Source organism: Lissotriton helveticus, chromosome 10 (genome assembly GCF_964261635.1).
Source record: "Lissotriton helveticus chromosome 10, aLisHel1.1, whole genome shotgun sequence".
NCBI lineage: Eukaryota > Metazoa > Chordata > Amphibia > Caudata > Salamandridae > Lissotriton > Lissotriton helveticus.
Genome location: NC_136071.1, coordinates 685,416,944 through 685,434,704, shown reverse-complemented (window position 1 = coordinate 685,434,704; position 17,761 = coordinate 685,416,944). Strand labels below are relative to the sequence as shown.

At 51.6% G+C, this 17,761-nt stretch overlaps 1 protein-coding gene across 15 annotated transcripts in view; it reads left to right on the top strand.

Moving 5' to 3' along the window:
- KMT2C (lysine methyltransferase 2C) overlaps positions 1–17,761 on the top strand; it is a 1,799,940-nt gene that overhangs the window by 1,090,941 nt on the left and 691,238 nt on the right. The gene's annotated exons all lie outside the window — the stretch shown is intronic.

The following is a 17,761-nucleotide window of genomic DNA, read 5'->3' as shown; positions in this document are numbered from 1 at the left end:
CATTGTGTTCCCTCCTTGAAAGGTAATAATTGCAAAATTTTGATTTGGAAGAAAATGTTCATAATCTTGTAGTTTGGCGTAATTTGATCATTTGAATGTCCAGTCCACTGAGGAGTTTTACAGACCAATTCTGATCAAATATGTTTTGATAGTTCTAGATTAAGGCACGTTTACTGTGTGCAACTGAATGGCAGTTAGTTGGAAGAGACAACGGGGGATCCTTTCAGAATCAACATGATACTTTTAGTTACTTGGGAATGATTTTCATCTTAATCAAAAGAACAATAACATTAAATAAAAAAATTTAATTAACTGAACTCACTGATACAATCTTGCAGTTATTGACTTGAAATGGTTTTTAGCACCAAACATAGTGGTGAGAAATGTGTGAGGCGGAAAAATACTTTTTAAAAGGATGCATGTACTACATATGAAAGCTGCAGCTTTAAATGTATAAGAATTCAGCGTTCATCATCGTACTGATTTGTTGTATATGAAAGATCAAGGTAAAATTATACGCAAAAACATGTATCTGAAAGAAACACGTTAGTTAGATTCCTTACCTTAGAATAACCCTCAGGTGTCAGACTGGATCCCGAGAAAGCAGTACCTTAGTCACTTTTTGACGAAACTTTTTTGATAATTTTTTATCTCTTCTCGAGTCTTCACAACTCTCAGTGCCGGTAGGGATGCCTGGGTTCAAGCCCTGTACAGACTGCGCCCGACTGATGTCGGTTACCGATCCCCACCGCCGGTGCCTGTATTGCCTTGGGGCTGACCACGACGACCGGTCGTGCCCGACTGCCGGGCCTTGACGTCGAAGGCTAGACGGGAGCGGTCCCGTAAGCGCCTCGAGCTCCGGCAGTCGGCCCCGAGCCTCTCAAGGTCCCGGTCCAGGAGGGGGTCGAGGGACCGGTCGCGGGGCCACAGTCATCGAAGCTCGGCGAGTCAACACCATTCGTCGGGCTCCAAGTCCTCAGGTAAGAGGCACAAGAAGTCGAAGAGACTACATCGCTCTTCCGACTCTCCCCGACGCTCGCACGACGCAGACGGGGGTTCGGGCGACACTGCCTCCGCGGCTCCACCGGAGCGGCAGGTGCCGGGGCCAGCTCCATACCTGCCGGTCCCTGGGCTAAACGTAACGTCGGAGGAGATTGAGGCCTTCCTCATGGCCATGAGGTCCCTCTCTCCTCCGTCTGGTCCCGCGGTGCCTCTGGGCCCCGCGGCCCCAACTGGGAGTCCAGGCGGGCTGGGTGCTTCGGCCCTGGCGCCGTTGGGTACTTCGGTGCCATCGGGTGCTACGGCCCCGGCGCAGTCGGCGACTTCGGTCCCGACTCCGCAGGCTCCCGCTGGATCCGGATCCGGGTCGCCGCTGGTCGATCTCACGACCCCGCCGGCGCCGCCCCTGATCCCTCCCTCGGTCCGGATCCGGCGTCGATCGACACTGCATTCGACGCCGGCTGAAGAGCATTTCTTCTTTGATTTGGCTCCATCCTTTGACCCTGAATTTCAGGAGATGGAGGACGAGGGGATTGGGAGGGGTCTGAGGACCCTCTGACACGTGAGTGTCAGTCCTTTCAGGACTGGACAGAGGAGCCTGGGGAGGCCAGTGGTCTTGACACTTCCCCTGACACTGGCTTTGTCTCCCCTCCTGCCGTGGCTACGGAGGAGGGGGCTGCTTATAGTGTGGTGCTGACACGGGCAGCCAAGGCCTTGGCGCCTACACTCCCCATCGCTACTGTGAGGTCTAACATCCTCACTGAGGTCCTTGAACCGCAGACAGGCTCTCCGGAGCCTCTGCTGCTGTTTAATGAGGCTCTCATGGACGTCCTGTTAGGCACCTAGTCCAGGCCCACTACACGCCCCCCTGTAGATAGGAACGTCGCCAGGTGCCACCGCCCAGCTCCGGGCGACCCTAGCTTCCTGTCCACCCACCCCACCCCAGAGAGCCTGGTTATCCAGGCCTCTACTTCCCCATCCACATTCCCCACTGCACCCACAGATCGGGAATCCAAAAGGTATGAACAGTATGGTGAGAAACTGTTCTCATCCCTCAGTTGTGGGTTGCGGTCAATCAACACCGCTTGCCTTTTGGGCCGTTATACCCCACTCTCTGTGTGATACGGTTGCGGCCGCGCTGCCAGAGTGCCCGGAGGAGGCCGGGGCAAAGCTCGCTCAAGCCCTCGTGGAAGGAAGAGACGCAGCTCGGTATTCCATACAATGTGGGATGGATATCACGGACTCGCTGGGCAGGGCGATGTCTACGACGGTGGCGGTTAGCCGCCACGCCTGGCTGAAGTCCGCCAACTTCTCGGCCGATGTCCAGAGCACCCTAATGAACATGCCGTTTGATGGTAGCCACCTCTTTGGTGGCAAGGCAGATCATGCGCTTGAACGCTTCAAGGACTCAAGGGATGCGGCCGAGTCCTTGGGCCTCTCGGGCCAGCGTCAGCAGCAGTCTGCCTTTCGCTCCTTTCGTGGCCAAGGACAACGGCGCGGCCAGTCCACATCCATCCCCCACATCATCCCCCTCAAAGCCCTCCTAGGCCGAGCTTTCAGGCCCATTTGACACCAGTGGGGGGCAGGGTCCGCCATCACCTCCTCCACTGGCGCACCATCACTTCGGACAGGTGGGTGCTGCAAATCGTGCTACTCCCTCCCCTTCGAGGTGACCCCTCTAACCATGCCACCGCAGTACCACAGCGTGTCGGGGGATTACTTGCAACTTCTGCAAGAGGAAGTGTCGGCCCTCTTTGCCAAGGGGGCCATCGAGCGCGTTCCTGGCCAGAAGTAGGATGTGGTTGCTATTCCCACTACTTTCTGGTTCCCAAGAAGGGCGCCCTATCTTGGACCTACGGACCGTCAACGGCTTCCTCCGGAAGGAGAAGTTCAAAATGCTGACTCTGGCTCAGGTCTTAGCTGCCCTGGACCCCGGAGACTGGATGGTAGCGTTGGACTTGCAGGATGCGTATTTCCACATCCCCGTCCTGCCGGTCCACCGCCATTTCCTGCGGTTCATGGTAGGCCACGAGCACTTCCAGTTCACCGTGCTCCCCTTTGGCCTTACCAGCGCCCCACGGGTGTTCACGAAAGTGATGGCGGTGGTCGCAGCTCATCGGTGCAAGTTAGGGGTGTCAGTCTTCCCCTACCTCGACGACTGGTTGTTGAAGGCGAGCTCGCCCCATACAGTCGTCGGCCACCTTCAGACTACGGCCGACCTCCTGCACTTGCTGGGGTTTTCCATCAATGTGCTGAAGTCACACCTGTGTTCCTCTCAAAGGCTCCTCTTCATCAGAGCGGTTCTGGATTCGGCGCAGTTTCGGTTTTATCCTCCCGAACAGCGGGTTAGGGATATTCAGGCTCTGATTCCGATCTTTCAGCCTTTATCCCGGGCCCGGTCCGGTTGACGCTGCAGCTTCTGGGGCTGATGGCCTCCTGCATCCTTCTGGTGCATGACGCCAGGTGGTGGATGCGGGTTCTGTAGTGGGACCTGAAGTTTCAGTGGGCCCAGCATCAGGGCAACCTGTCCGACCATGTTCGGATCTCGGAGGGCACTGCGAGACAGTTGCAGTGGTGGCTCACGGACCGCGATTGGGTCAGCGGCAGATCCCTCTCCCCAACCGGAGCATGTAGTTGTGACGGATGTGCCCCTCCTGGGCTGGGGGAGCCACATGGGAGAGGCGGAGATCCGGCATCACATCAACCTTCTGGAGCTGCGGGTGATCCGGCTTGCACTGAAGGCATTCCTTCCCTCTGTCCGGGGAAGTGTAGTGCAGGTGTTCACGGACAACACCACCGCCATGTGGTACTCCAACAAATAGGGCGGGGTGGGGTCGTGGACCCTATGCCAGGAGGCTCTGCGCCTCTGGCAATGGCTGGAACATCAGGGCGTGACCCTGGTGGTTCAACACCTGGCAGGTTCTCTGAACGCCAGGGCGGACTAACTCAGCCGCCGGTGCATGATGGATCAAGAATGGCGTCTGAACTCAGACGCAAGGTCTCTTACTGCAGTGGGGAGAGCCTTGGTTAGATCTGTTCGCCACCGAAGAGAACGCGCAATGTCATCAGTTCTGCGCATTGGAATTTCCAAGGCGGCACTCGTTCGGAGACGCTTTTCGTCGCGAGTGGAGTTGCGGTCTGTTGTACGCCTTTCCGTCTATACCACTTCTGCCCAGAGTGCTGAAGAAGATTAGGCGCGACCTGGCCCAAGTTATTCTTGTGGCTCCGGACTGGCTCGAAGAGTATGGTATCCCGAGCTACTCAGCATGACTGCCGATCCGTCTGCCTCTTCGGGAGGATCTTCTGTATCAGCAGCAGGGGACGATCCTCCACCCGAACCTGTCCGGCCTTCACCTCCATGCGTGGAGATTGAGCGGCAACACTTGACGACTTTCGACCTTCCACCCGAAGTCTTTGATGTCATTTTGGCAGCCAGGCATCCCTCCACTAAAACAGTATACGCCTGCAGGTGCAAAAAGTTTGTAGCATGGTGCACAGCGAAGGCCGTGGATCCCCTTTCTGCCCCTTTTTCTCAGGTTCTTCTGTTTCTTCTGTCCTTGGCCCAGCAGGGCTTTGCTTTGAGCACTATCAAAGGTTATCTTTCTGCCATCTCTGCCTTCTCTTTTTAAGTCCCTGGTTGTTAACCGTTTCCTCAATGGCATTACACACACGTTTCCTCCCATGCCTTTCATAATGCCTCAGTGGGACTTGAATCTTGTCTTGACTTATTTGATGTGCGCTCCCTTTGAGCCCCTTCATAACTGTCCCTTACGTCTTCTCACCTAAAAGATGGCTTTCCAGGTAGCTATCACCTCTGCCAGAAGAGTGAGTGAGCTCCAGGCTCTTTGTTCCAAACCTCCTTTCCTTTCAGTTCATCCGGACAAGGTGGTTATAAGGACCCGTCTTTCTTTCTTGCCAAAGGTTGACACGCCCTTCTACATCAGGCAGACCATCTCTTTGCCCACCTTCTTTCCGCCTCTGCATTGTTCCAGGGAGAAGGATAGGCTCCACTGTCTGGAACCAAAACGCGCGCTCGCATTCTATCTGCAGCGTACACAACAGTTCGGGTGGATGATCAGCTCTTTGTTGGCTACGTGGGTGCCAAAAAAAGTTGGGCTGTGCACAAACGGACCATCTTCCGGTAGGTCGTTCTGTGCATCAAAGCATGTTACTCCTTGGCTAGAAGGAGATTCCTGTGGGGCTGCAGGCCCATTCCACCAGGGCAACTGCAGCCACTACTGCCTTGTGACACGGCGTTCCCTTGCAGGACATTTGTCAGGCAGCTACGTGGGCCTCGCTGCACACGTTTACCAAGCACTACTGCCTTGACAGTCAAGTCCGGAGGGACGGCTTCTTTGGCCGTTCCGTGCTCTGTGACTTTCTGGTGTAATCTTGTTCGCAGACCCACCACCAGGGTTGGTATTGCTGGGGTATCTATTCTAAGGTAAGGAATCTATCACTAATGTGTCTCTTTCAGATGCACAAGTTACTACTTGTGCAACAATATATCTGTAAGAGACATTAGTTAGTGATAGATTCCTTACCACCTCACCCATCCTCCCCGTTCTGCGAACTGATTACTACGGTTAAGGTCATCCCTTCAAGGCCCTAGTTTTATGCACCAATGGTCAGTATCTTTCAAGGCTCTGCGTTCCGGGCGCGGAAAGTCGTGTACAGAACTGAAGTCAGCGCGCATGGGTGGCGCCTAAGTACTCTCCATGACACCACCTCGGCGCTGGCGACGCCGGTGATGGACGCGGAGCCGCAGGACTCCACCTACCGACGCGCAGGGGTACTGCTAAGCTGAACTTTCCGGATCCAGTCTGACGCCTGGGGATATTCTAAGGTAAGGAATCTATCACTAACTAATGTCTCTTACAGATATATCGTAACACAAGTAGTAATTTGTGCTTTAAGTGGGCCGGCTCTCACCAGCTCTGAGCACCAGCAGTTTTTAAAAGGAGCCTCGAAACGGGTCTCTATCGGGCTCTGTTTTGTACCCTGGCACAGGCGGACTGTTTTTTTCTGGACTGCAGTGACAGCAGGCACAAATCGATGTGCACTGCTCTCATTGCTCACTTCTCACTATTGGAAAAGTTACGGCATGACGTTATGCCAAGTGAGCGTTCTTCAGGAAGGGAAACCCTTTAAAGAGAGTCATTTTCTCTCTTGATTTCCCTTCTCTTTTTGAAACTCAGGAGCAGCAACATTGTCGTGGTGTCAATAGGACTGTAAGCCAAAGCTTTTTCAATGTTACAAACAAGCCATATTTGCTGCTTATTTATCTTATGCAACTAACAACCATTGACAAAGCCAATAGGCCTGACTTGTTGTAGGTATAATGTCACTTGTTGTATCATACATCTGGATGCAATGACAGAAACTGCAAACCACAAGTTGGGCAGCACACTCTGCTAAACACAGATTTTTGTTACGTGCTTTAACCCACGACCTTAATTACATTAGCCACGCTTCTTTGAGAGACACCTCAGTTTTTTCATCCCATTTAAAGCCCTGGTGTCAAGAGAGGTATGGGGTCATTGTATCACTGCTGCAGCTCTAGTACCGAGCTTCCAGCGCTGCGGAAATAGGAACACAGAACCACGTTTGGAAGTGCTGGACGTCCCCTTCGTGCTTCCGGAGTCCGTGGCGCTCTCTGACAGAGAACGGGAGGAGGAATAGAAGACACCGAGATTAAGGTGACTGGGGGAGATGTGTGAAGCGGTGCCTTTGGAGTGAGGAGATGAGTCCACGTAACAGCCCCCCCCTACTAAATATTACACGTCATCGGGGACCCAATACCCCAGTTCTGGGCTTTTGCATAAGTGGAAGGAACCCCATGCATTCCTAGAGGTATAGTCTGTGTCAACTTAATGGAGCTCATTGGTTTAAAGTCGCACATAACAAATTTTTGTAGAAGGAAAAACTGAACTGGAAAGTTGTGATCTGAAAACCTTAGTCTATGCACCCCTCACCCTTCTCTGTAGGAGTGATGACCTTGGTTTGGGTAGATCATGACTGCAGAGCACACAGGTCTTGTGCCCTGGGAGAGGTCCATTAGTGACCATTAACGCCCTATCTCTATGGCAAAATGCACGTATTGCCACAGACAAGGTCATGATGAGACCACCTCTGACACATCAGCTTTTGATGACCTAGAGTGCCGCATGTTACCTACACTGCTGATTGCAAGACACACCAACATATTCTGAAAGCGGACAATTGCCGGCTCCAGCCCAGTTTCTGAACCCCCTTAATGAGCCACCCGCTGTTATCACTTTTCCCCAGAGTTGGAGAGCCCTGCGGAGATATTATCACCGGGGAAATGCCTGTCACGGGCACCTCCTGTGAAGTCAGAGGGGGCCTGCCCTGTGAATGTAGTCAGCCCCTCATTGGCGTGCGCGAGGCATAACGTGACCAGGGCACTAATCGTCATTAAGGCCGGATCGTTAGTGGCTTGAGAGTGCACGCGCTGCTGAAGCCAGGGTCTGTCCAACTAAAGACCGCCAAGAGGCGGTGGGAAGGGGGTTGGGGGTGCGAACGGGACAAGGAGGGTGATAAAAGCTGCACAGACGCTACCCTGCGCCCTTCCTCTTGGACACTCACAACTGGATGATGAACATAGAACTAAAACAAGTTTTAGGGTGTTTTTTAGTTTGGCATCCCGTTCGGTAAATGGTCCTTTGTGTGTTCTTTTCACCCCATTATGATGCATCGGGGCTGTAGAGGACAATAGCGGGTCCAGGTAGAGGTTTAGCCGACCCCCTTTTTGGTGCCAGGTTTTGGGGTACAGAGGGCAAGTCTTCCGTTAGTGGGCGGTCCCCCACTTTCAAAGACTCCTTCATCGCTCTGCATGGACACAGTAGGTGACATCAGTTGAGCAGGAAGACTATTATGGGATGCCTACTCCCTCCTCCGCAGGGAGAGGGCCGTTGCCATGGTATCTGGCCTCTGGTGGTTGGTAGTCTGCCTGTTTTGACAGTTGATGGCTAGCCCTTGATGTGAGTATTATGGGATGCCTGGGATGGCTCGCCTGCAGGGATGGGCCTCTCCCACTCATTCCACTGGTAGTTCGGAAGATCATCCCACAAACTCATTGTCAAAGCTCCTACATGGGCACGTTGTCATAGCTCCTACATGGGCTCGTCAACCTCGGTTCACCCTCGCTGGAGCTCTTAGTGGATCCACACCAAAAGCTGCACCTCAACTCCAGTCTCCCCACTCAGAGCCATGGAGAAATCAGGCATCCAAATCCCAAGGAACTCAACCTAGCGATTTGACTCCTGAAGCCATAGTTTGGTTATTTACAATTCCCACTAGCCTGGAAGAATATCCTAAAGGAGGCTAAAAACCCTACTACTAGGTCATTTTATGCAGCAAAATGGAAACAATTTGTTATCTACTGTAGCAATAACAATATCAATCTCCTTGAAGCTTCAGTGCAAAACATCTGTTATCTTTTACACTTAAAGCAATGTGTATTAGCCTACACATCCATTTGATTGCATCTAGCAGCAGTAGCTTCATATTTATAAAACAGACAACACTTATCTCTATTCATGGTACCAGTGGTTAAAGCCTTTATGGATGGACTAGAAAGAGTAATACCACCAAGAGTCTCACCTGCACCAGTATGGAACTTGAACATAGCCCTTACAAGGCTAATGGGTCCACCTTTTGAACCAATGCACAGGTGTCAATTGCAATTCCTCTCATGAAAGTTTGCTTTTCTTGTTTCAATCACTTCCCTAAGGAGAGTTGGTGAACTCCGGGCACTAACTATACAAGAGCCTTTCTTTCAAATTCACTAAGACAAAGTGGTTCTTTGAACCAATCCTAAATTTCTTCCTAAAGTGGTTTCTGCTTTTCACATCAATCAATCAGTTGAGTTACCCGTCTTCTTTCCTCAATCTGATTCTGTAGCAGAACGAGCTCTACACACACTAGATGTTAGAAGAGCTCTACTATATTATGTGGAAAGAACAAAAGATGTTCGTAAGACAAAACAGCTCTTTATTGCTTTTTCACCACCACACAAAGGCAATCCCATATCTAAATCAGGCATTGCAAGATGGATCAGGAAATGTATCCAAACATGTTATGTAAAAGCTAAAAGAACCTTGACAGTACCCCCTAGATGGCATTCCACCATCAAAATAGGGGCTACTGTGGCCTACTTAGGGAATATTCCCCTAGCTGACATCTGTAAGGCAGCAACATGGTCTACACCGCACACATTCACCAAGCACTATTTTGTAGATGTGTTAGCGAGGCAACAAGTTAATGAAGGCCAGGCAATACTTAAAACACTTTTTCAAACAACTGCAACAGCTACAGGTTAGCCACCACTTTGGGAGTATACTGCTGTATAGTCTATGCAAAGCATGTGATCTACAGCTCACATGCCTCGAACGGATAATGTTACTTACCCATTAAGCATCTGTTCTTGGCATGTAGAGCTGTAGATTCACATGCGCCCACACACCTCCCTGGGTACCTGTACCTGTTGCAGTTTTCTCACTTTACATACATACGCATGGACATCTCTATTCTACACTTACTAACTCAATTCTCACCCTCTGCTGGAAAACAATCTAACAATGGAGTTGATGCCCATGCTTACTATCACCGGAAGGAGGAGTCACCTACCTCATGACTGGAAAGACTTCTTCAAAGAAAAACGACTTGCAAACATCCGGAGCCAACACTAGAGGGCACGAGTATATAAAGCATGTGCATCTACAGCTCTACATGCCAAGACCAGATGCTTACTGGGTAAGCAACATTATCCATATCGTACAACAGAATGGCTCGTCTGGGCTGGAAGATTTGTGTTTGACCCCCGAGACAGGGAGGCCTGGGCATTCCGGACCTGGCAAGTTACTATCAGGTGGTTCAGTAGAGGTATTTAGTTGAGCAGCTCAGGGGTGAGACTGATAAAGCAAGGTGCTTAATTAATCAGAATCTTACCTTTAGACTTTTAGAGAGGTCCTGTGGCTCCTTAGGTGTCGGAGAGGAAAGAAAATCTATATTCAAGGCATGTGAGCTGTAGATCACATGCTTATGCATAGATCGCCATCTAGTTTTGGGCCTGGATGTTTGCACTTTGTTTTTCTTCTAAAAAAGTCTTCCTTGTCACGAGGTAGGTGACTCCTCCTTTCGGTGATAGTGCGCATGGTCATCTACTCCATCTTCAGATTGTTTTTTCCACCATCGGGTTTGGATGTTACTCGCTGTGCTCCAACGCCAATCCTTTGGTTTCTCTCGGTGCGTCGAACACTCACCCTTGACAGTATTGAGTCCGATAGCATTCTCCTTTCTTCGCGTATCGTGTTAATTGATAAAACCCTATTTAGATCGGAGAGCTCATGGTAGGCCATCGGACCTAGCCCCCGGTTCACCTCGCAGTCGATGGAACGAACTCCCTTTAAATTCTGTCCTCTGTGCCACGCGAAATACCCGCGCACCGACTCACACGAAGTGTGCAACCTGTGTTTGTCACCAGAACACACTGAACAGGACTGAGACGCTTGCCGAGCTTTCTGCTCCTAAAAGACTCGGACTCCATTCCGGACCTCTTCTGACCTCAATCTGTTGAAGAACCCGGCAACGCTATCGGAGCCATGGAGGAACAGATCTCCCTTTCCAACGATGGCTCCGACCAGGATGAAGACATCCCATATGGACAAAGTACTGTAAATACAGTCCCTACCTCGCCCCGACTCCCAAGTCAACCGAAAAAGAAGGCTTTGGACCAACCCGCGCCCTCGGGCCCCGGTTGTCACCGAGACCACGCTTCCGACGCCCTGCCTTCTGGCTCGGCACCGAAGCCTACCAAAAAGTCTTCCGGTTCAGAAAAGCCCCATTCCAAGTTTGGCACCGAGTCAAAGCCTTCGGGTCGAAGACAAAGTCCAACTCCAACCATCACCACTCGGCACCGAAAACCACCTCGAATCTGAAAACAACAACCCGGAAACCATTGGCGCCGAAACAGACTGATACACCCAAAGTCACCTAAAAAGCATAGTTTCGGTGATCCGCTCGAAAAACCGGAACCAAAACAGAACATTTTGATCATACATCCAAAAACTGGACACATTACCACTAAGGTGGCTCTAAAGAGAGGGGCTAATACCGAAGAGGAATGCCATATTCTATTGAAGAAGAAAAATATTGGAACAAACCCTTCCCCTCTTCCTCTCCATCAACACCTTCGCCTCAGTCTCTATCTGTGCCAACTTCACCTCAGCTCTCACCACCACATACACCTAATAATCAGGGTGATGGGGATGATAATGATGATCAGCCAGGACCTACAGATGAGTGGGATGACTACAACACTGACTCGCCCACAGACAATGATCCTGACCTATATCCTTCCAGGCCCTCTCCGCCAGTTGACAGTCTAGGCTATATTGAATGGCTAGGCAGGGCTGCCAATTACAATGGGGTCCAGCTCCATAAAGAATCCCTTGAAGAGGATTTCCTTTTGAAACTTTGAACAGCACACGAAAATCAACACATATGTTGCCCATGCTCAAGAATGACCAGGCATGTAGATGAGATATTTAAGGATCCTGTCAGGGCACGCATCCTTACCCCTAGAGTGGATAAAAAATACAGACCTGCACCCTCTGATCCAGTCTACATAGAGGACGATTACCCTATGACTCGTTAGTAGTTTCTAATGCACACAAAAGGGCAAACTCCCAAAGTACAGGAGACGCTGCACCCCCAGATAAGAAGTCAAAGCTCCTTGATGCTTCAGGGAGGGACTCCCTGGCAGCTAACTTCTGGCACATATCTAACACACAATCGTTGCTAGCCAGTGCACGACCTGGTACATGAGGGACAATTTCAAACAATCAAATTAGGTGCTCCCTAGATGCTGCTGACACATCTGCCAGAGCGGTGAACACTAGTGTCCTTTTAAGAAGACACACCTGTCTACGCATATCAGGGTTCAAACCTCCATATTGAACACACCTTTTGATAAAGAGCACCTTTTTCGGCCGGTGGTAGATTCTTCACTTGAGAAGATGAAAAAAGATACTGAAGTGGCTAAATCTATGGGAGCCCCTCAGTCTACACAAAGCTGTGGTTCCTTTCGGCGCTCTTTCTATCGGGCAGGGTCCTAAACTACTTCCTCGGAAACTGCATCCACCTATAAGGGCAATAACCAACCCTCAGGTTCCAAAACTTACTTCAGAGGGGGTTATAGAGGAAATAACGGCAAAGGCAGAGGTAGAGGTTCGAACACGCGTACCTCCCCCTCCAATACAAAGCTGTGACTTGCCCCTAGTTCCCCCGACCACTTAACACCTGTGGTAGTCAATAACAGCAGATAAGTGAGTTCTACAAATTATCCATTCTGGTTACTGCCTGGAGTTCATCAACACTCCTCCAAACATTCCCCCAAAGTTGTACAAGCTTTCACCGGATCACCTACACCTCCTCAAACAAGAGGTAGAATCCCTACTGCTAAAACAAGCTATAGAACCTGTACCACCACAACATCAAGGGTCAGGAGTGTATTCCTTTTGCTTCCTAATTCCCAAAATGGACGGCTCTCAGACTGATATTAGATCTTAGAGAACTACATTTTTACATAGTCAGACCATTTCCACATGGTAACACTTCAACAGGTACTGCCCCTTTTACAAAAGGGCGACTTTCTGTCTACTCTAGACTTAAAGGACGCCTACTGTCACATTACAATCCACCCTGCTCACCGCAAATTTCTCAGGTTTGTGGAGCAGATCAACATTACCAATTCAAGGTACTCCCATTCGGAGTCACCATTGCTCCCAGAGTTTTCACAAAGTGTCTGGTGGTAGTAGCTGCGCATCTAAGAAGACAAAGCATTCATGTCTTCCCATACCTGGACGATTAGCTCGTCAAATCTGGCACTTACCAACAATGCCGCAAGCATACTTCTGTAACCATTCAGTTACTTCACCAGCTGGGGTTTACAGTCAATGTGTTAAATTCACATCTTCAGCCAGCCAAAACTCAGAACTATCTAGGAGCCACTTTGGATACTCAAACAGCAATGCCTTTTCCCATCACAGCCAGAATTCGAAACATTCAGGCACTATTTCTCCATTTTCAAGCCAGTCAGTCATTTCCAGCTCGAGTTTTTATGCAGTTGTTGGGAATGATGGCGTCTTGCATCATGATCGTGCCCCATGCCAGCCTGCACATGCGTCTACTTCAAGAATGCTTATCCAGTCAGTGGAACCAGTCACACGGTCTATTAGCCGATCTAGTGTTGGTAAGCGCCTTACTTATCGCTGTCTGCAGTGGTGGAACACCCGAAATTTGTCAAAAGGAAGGCCGTTCATAGACCCGGTTCCACTGACAGCATTAACAGTGGACGCGTCCTTAACTTGCTGGGGAGCTCATCTTCAACAACACACAGTACAAGGGCTGGGGAGCCACCAGCAAAAGTTGCTCCACATCAATCATTTAGAGCTGATGGCAATCTTTCTAGCTCTCAAAGCCTTTCAAGATCACCTGTCTGGCATAGCTGTCTTGGTTCGAACTGACATGACAGCTATATATTACATACAGAAACCAAGGGGACACACTCAAGACATCTAGAGGTGGCTATTCACCACAGTATCAATCTCCTAGCGGAACACCTCCCAGGAGTCAACAACCAGATTGCGGACCTCCTCAGAAGGCCGAGGTATCAAATACACAAATGGGAACCTCACCCTCAATTTCTCCACCCATATTTCCAAGCTTTAGGACTCCCTCACATAGATGTGTTTGCAACACCACAAAATGCCAAAGCTTCGCCTCCAGGTATCCACAGCCGTTATCCAAGGGAAATGCTCTCTGGATGAACTGGTTAGGGATATTTGCTAACGCTTTTCCACCTCTCCCACTGATTCCATTAATGGTTCGGAAACTCAGGCAAACATCTCTCAAACTAATCCTGGTAGCTCCAACATGGGCACGTCAACCCTGGTTCACAACCCTGTGGAGCTCACTCTGGTACAGCATAAAAAATCTCATTTAACTCCCAGTTTCCTCAATCAATCAATCAATACATGTGTAAAGCGCGCTACTCACCCGTGGGGGTATCAAGGCGCTGAAGGGAGGGGGGGTGCCACTACTGCTCGAATAACCAGGTCTTGAGGTGTCTCCTGAAGGTGAGATGGTCCTGCGTCAGTCGTAGGTGTGCGGGGAGGGAGTTCCATGTCTTGGCTGCCAGGTAGGAGAATGATCTTCCTCCGGTGGTGGCTCTGCAAATCCGTGGGACGGTGGCGAGGGCGATGCTGGTGGAGCAGAGCTGGCGGGTGGGGGTGTAGAACGAGAGGCGGTTGTTGAGGTATTCGGGGCCCATGTTGTGGAGTGCTTTGTGTGCATGGGTGAGCAGCCTGAATGTGATCTTCTTGCTGACGGGGAGCCAGTACAGGTTTCTCAGGTGGGCAGATATGTGGTTGTGGCGAGGGATGTCGAGGATGAGTCGTGCGGAGGCGTTCTGTATGCGCTGAAGCCGTTTCTGAAGTTTGGCTGTGGTTCCTGCGTATAGGGCGTTCCCATAGTCCAGTCTGCTGGTGACGTGGGCCTGCGTGACCGTCTTTCTGGTTTCGGTGGGGATCCACCGGAAGGTCTTTCGGAGCATGCGCAGGGTGTTGAAGCATGAGGACGAGACTGCGTTGACTTGCTTGGTCATCGTGAGGGAGGAGTCCAAGATGAATTCCAGGTTGCCAGCATGGTCCGTGAGTGTCGGTGCGGTGCCCAGCGTCGTGGGCCACCAGGAGTCGTCCCAGGCAGATGGGGATTGTCCGAAGATGAGGACCTCCGTCTTGTCCGAGTTGAGCTTCAGACGGCTGTGCTTCATCCATTCTGCGACATCTTTCATTCCGTCCTGGAAGTTGGCTTTGGCGGTGAGAGGGTCTTTGGTGAGGGAGTGTATCAGTTGGGTGTCGTCGGCGGAGGAGATGATGTTGATGTTGTGTTTGCGTGCGATGGCGGCGAGGGGGCTCATGTAAATATTGAAGAGGATTGGGCTGAGTGAGGAGCCCTGGGGTATGCCGCAGATGATCTTGGTGGCCTCGGAGCGGAAGGGAGGGAGGCGGACTCTCTTGGTTCTGTCGGAGAGGGCCTTTCCTTGGATCCCAGAGTTTTAGAGGCGGGTTATTAGGGTGCGGTGGCAGACTGTATCAAAGGCTGCCGAGAGGTTCAGGAGGATGAGAGCGGCAGTCTCTCCGTTGTCCATCAGGGTCCTGATGTCATCGGTGGGTGCGATGAGGGCGGTCTTGGTGCTGTGGTTGGCTCGGAATCCGGACTGGGATGGGTCGAGCGAGTTGTTTGCTTCGAGTAATGCAGTCAGCTGTTTGTTGACGGTCTTCTCGATGACTTTAGCCGGGAAGGGGAGAAGAGAGATGGAGCGAAAGTTCTTAAGGGCCTTTGGGGTCCGCTATTGGTTTCTTCAGAAGGGCGTTGATTTCTGCGTGTTTCCAGCTTCCAGGGAAGGTGGCTGACGTGAAGGAGCTGTTAATGATGTTCCGGAGGTGGGGTGCGATGGTGGTGTCGGCTTTGTTGAAGATATGATGAGGGCATGGGTCGGAGGGGGAGCGGGAGTGGATGGTGTTCATGACGCGGGTGGTGTCTTCAGTGCTGATGCGCTGAGGCTGCTGGTGGGGTGGTTGGTTTGGTGGCTGAAGGCGGAGTCTGGAGTCCGAAGCTGTCGTGTATATCTGCGATCTTGCGGTGGAAGAATGCGGCGAGGGAGTTGCAGAGGTCTTGCGACAGTGTGATGTCGTTGTTGCTGGCGCTGGGGTTGGAGAGCTCTTTGACGATGCTGAAGAGTTCCTTGCTGTTGTGGGAGTTGTTGTCCAGCCGCTCTTTAAACGATGTCCTTTTGGTGGTGCGGATCATCTGGTGGTATTCGCAGGTGGCGCTCTTGAGGGCTTTCATGTTTTCTGATGTCCGCTTGTGGCGCCAAGCTTTTTCGAGGGTTCGGCATGATTTCTTTGCGATTTTGAGGGCGTCTGTGAACCATGAGGTTTTTCTGTTGCTAGTCTTGCCTGGGGGTTTCTTGAGTGCAGCGAGGTCATCGGCGCAGTTGGTGATCCACTGTGCGAGATTGTCTGCTGCGTCGTTGGTGTCAGGTGTGTCGACAGGTGGGTTCTGGCTCAGCGATGTGGTCAGCTGGTCTGTGGTGACTCTGCTCCAGCATCTGCGGGGGATCTTTAGCGTGTGGAGGTGGGATGTGGTCTTCTTGAAGGTGAAGTGGATGCAGCTGTGGTCGGTCCAGTGTAGTCCGGTGGAGTGGCTGAAGGCAACGTGGCTGCTGGCAGAGAAGATGGGGTCGAGCGTGTGGCCGGCGTAGTGGGTGGGGGTGTTCACCAGTTGCTTGAGTCCGAGGTTGTCGAGCAGGGTGGTGGTGGTGGTGTTGTCGTTGTTTTTCTCCAGGTGGAAGTTCAGGTCCCCTAGGAGGATGTACTCTGGTGAGGCTAGGGCGTGCGGGCTGATGAAGTCGCCGATGATTTCGCTGAATTGTGTCCATGGGCCCGGGGGTCTGTAGATGAGCGTTCCTCTGAGGGTGGTCTGAGGGTTGGTGTGGATCTGGAAGTGTAGGTGTTCGGCGGTGGCGAGTGGGTCTTCGGCGTTGGTCGTGACGCTGATGGTGTTCCTGTAGATGATGGCGATTCCTCCTCCAGTTTTGTTGACGCGGTCCTTCCGGGTGATTTTGTAGCTGTTCGGGATGGCTATGGCGATGTCGGGGGCCGAGGAGGCATTCATCTAGGTTTCCGTGAGGAAGGCGACGTCTGGTGCTGTTGTATCAAGGAGTTCTCAAAGTTCGACGGCGTGTTTGTGGACAGAGCGGGTGTTGAGGAGGATGCACTCGAGGTGGTTGTTGTTGTCATTGCTGTGTTCGGTGGGCGGGGTGCAGGTTCGGAGGCTGGAGAATTTGCATGCTTGGCAGGTGAAGGGTCCGTGGGTGCGCTTTGGGGTGGCTTGGTGGCAGGCGGCAGGTCGTCCTGTGTTGAGTGCGGTGAGGGTGGCGGTATTGTACCTCAGTCGGTGCCCTGGTTCTGGTGCTAGCGTGGACGGGCTTGCCCTTGGTGCGCCTTCAGCGCGGCCGTTGCGCGACCTCCATAAGAGGCGAAGTGGGAGGGCTGGGCAGCTGGGAGGCTGGAGCGGGGTGGCCAATGGGCCGGCGGACAGGGGAACAGAAAGAAAAAGGGAGCGGGCCGCGGGGGAGCAACAGCGGGGAGCGGGGGGGGGCACCGAGGGCAGGGGCGCACAAGGAGCGCCTAACAATCCACAAAAGACAATGGCACAGTAAAAATACAGGAGAGCAACAACAAAAGTACAGTGAGGAAAGCAATGCAAACCCGGGGCACACCAGCTGCGAACCCTCGGCGGCACTCGGGTCCTAGAGGAGTCGAGCGGTGTGGGGAGTGACCTGGAGTCCTAACACAGAGCCATGGAGAAATCAAACACCCAGATCCCAAACAATTGAACCTCGCGATCTGGCTCCTGAAATCTTAGAGTTTAGTCATCGGAATCTTCCACCAGACTGTATGAACATTATTAAGGAGGCCAGAAAGCCTACCATAAGAGCTTGCTACGCAGCCAGATGGAAGCGTTTTGTTATCTATTGCAATAACAATAACATCAACCCTCTTGATGCTTCCATACAAAACATCTGTTACATGTTGCATTTTTGGACTATACATCCATCAGACTGCATCTAGCTGCAATTGCAGCCTATCTTCAAATTAGGCAACTTGTATCA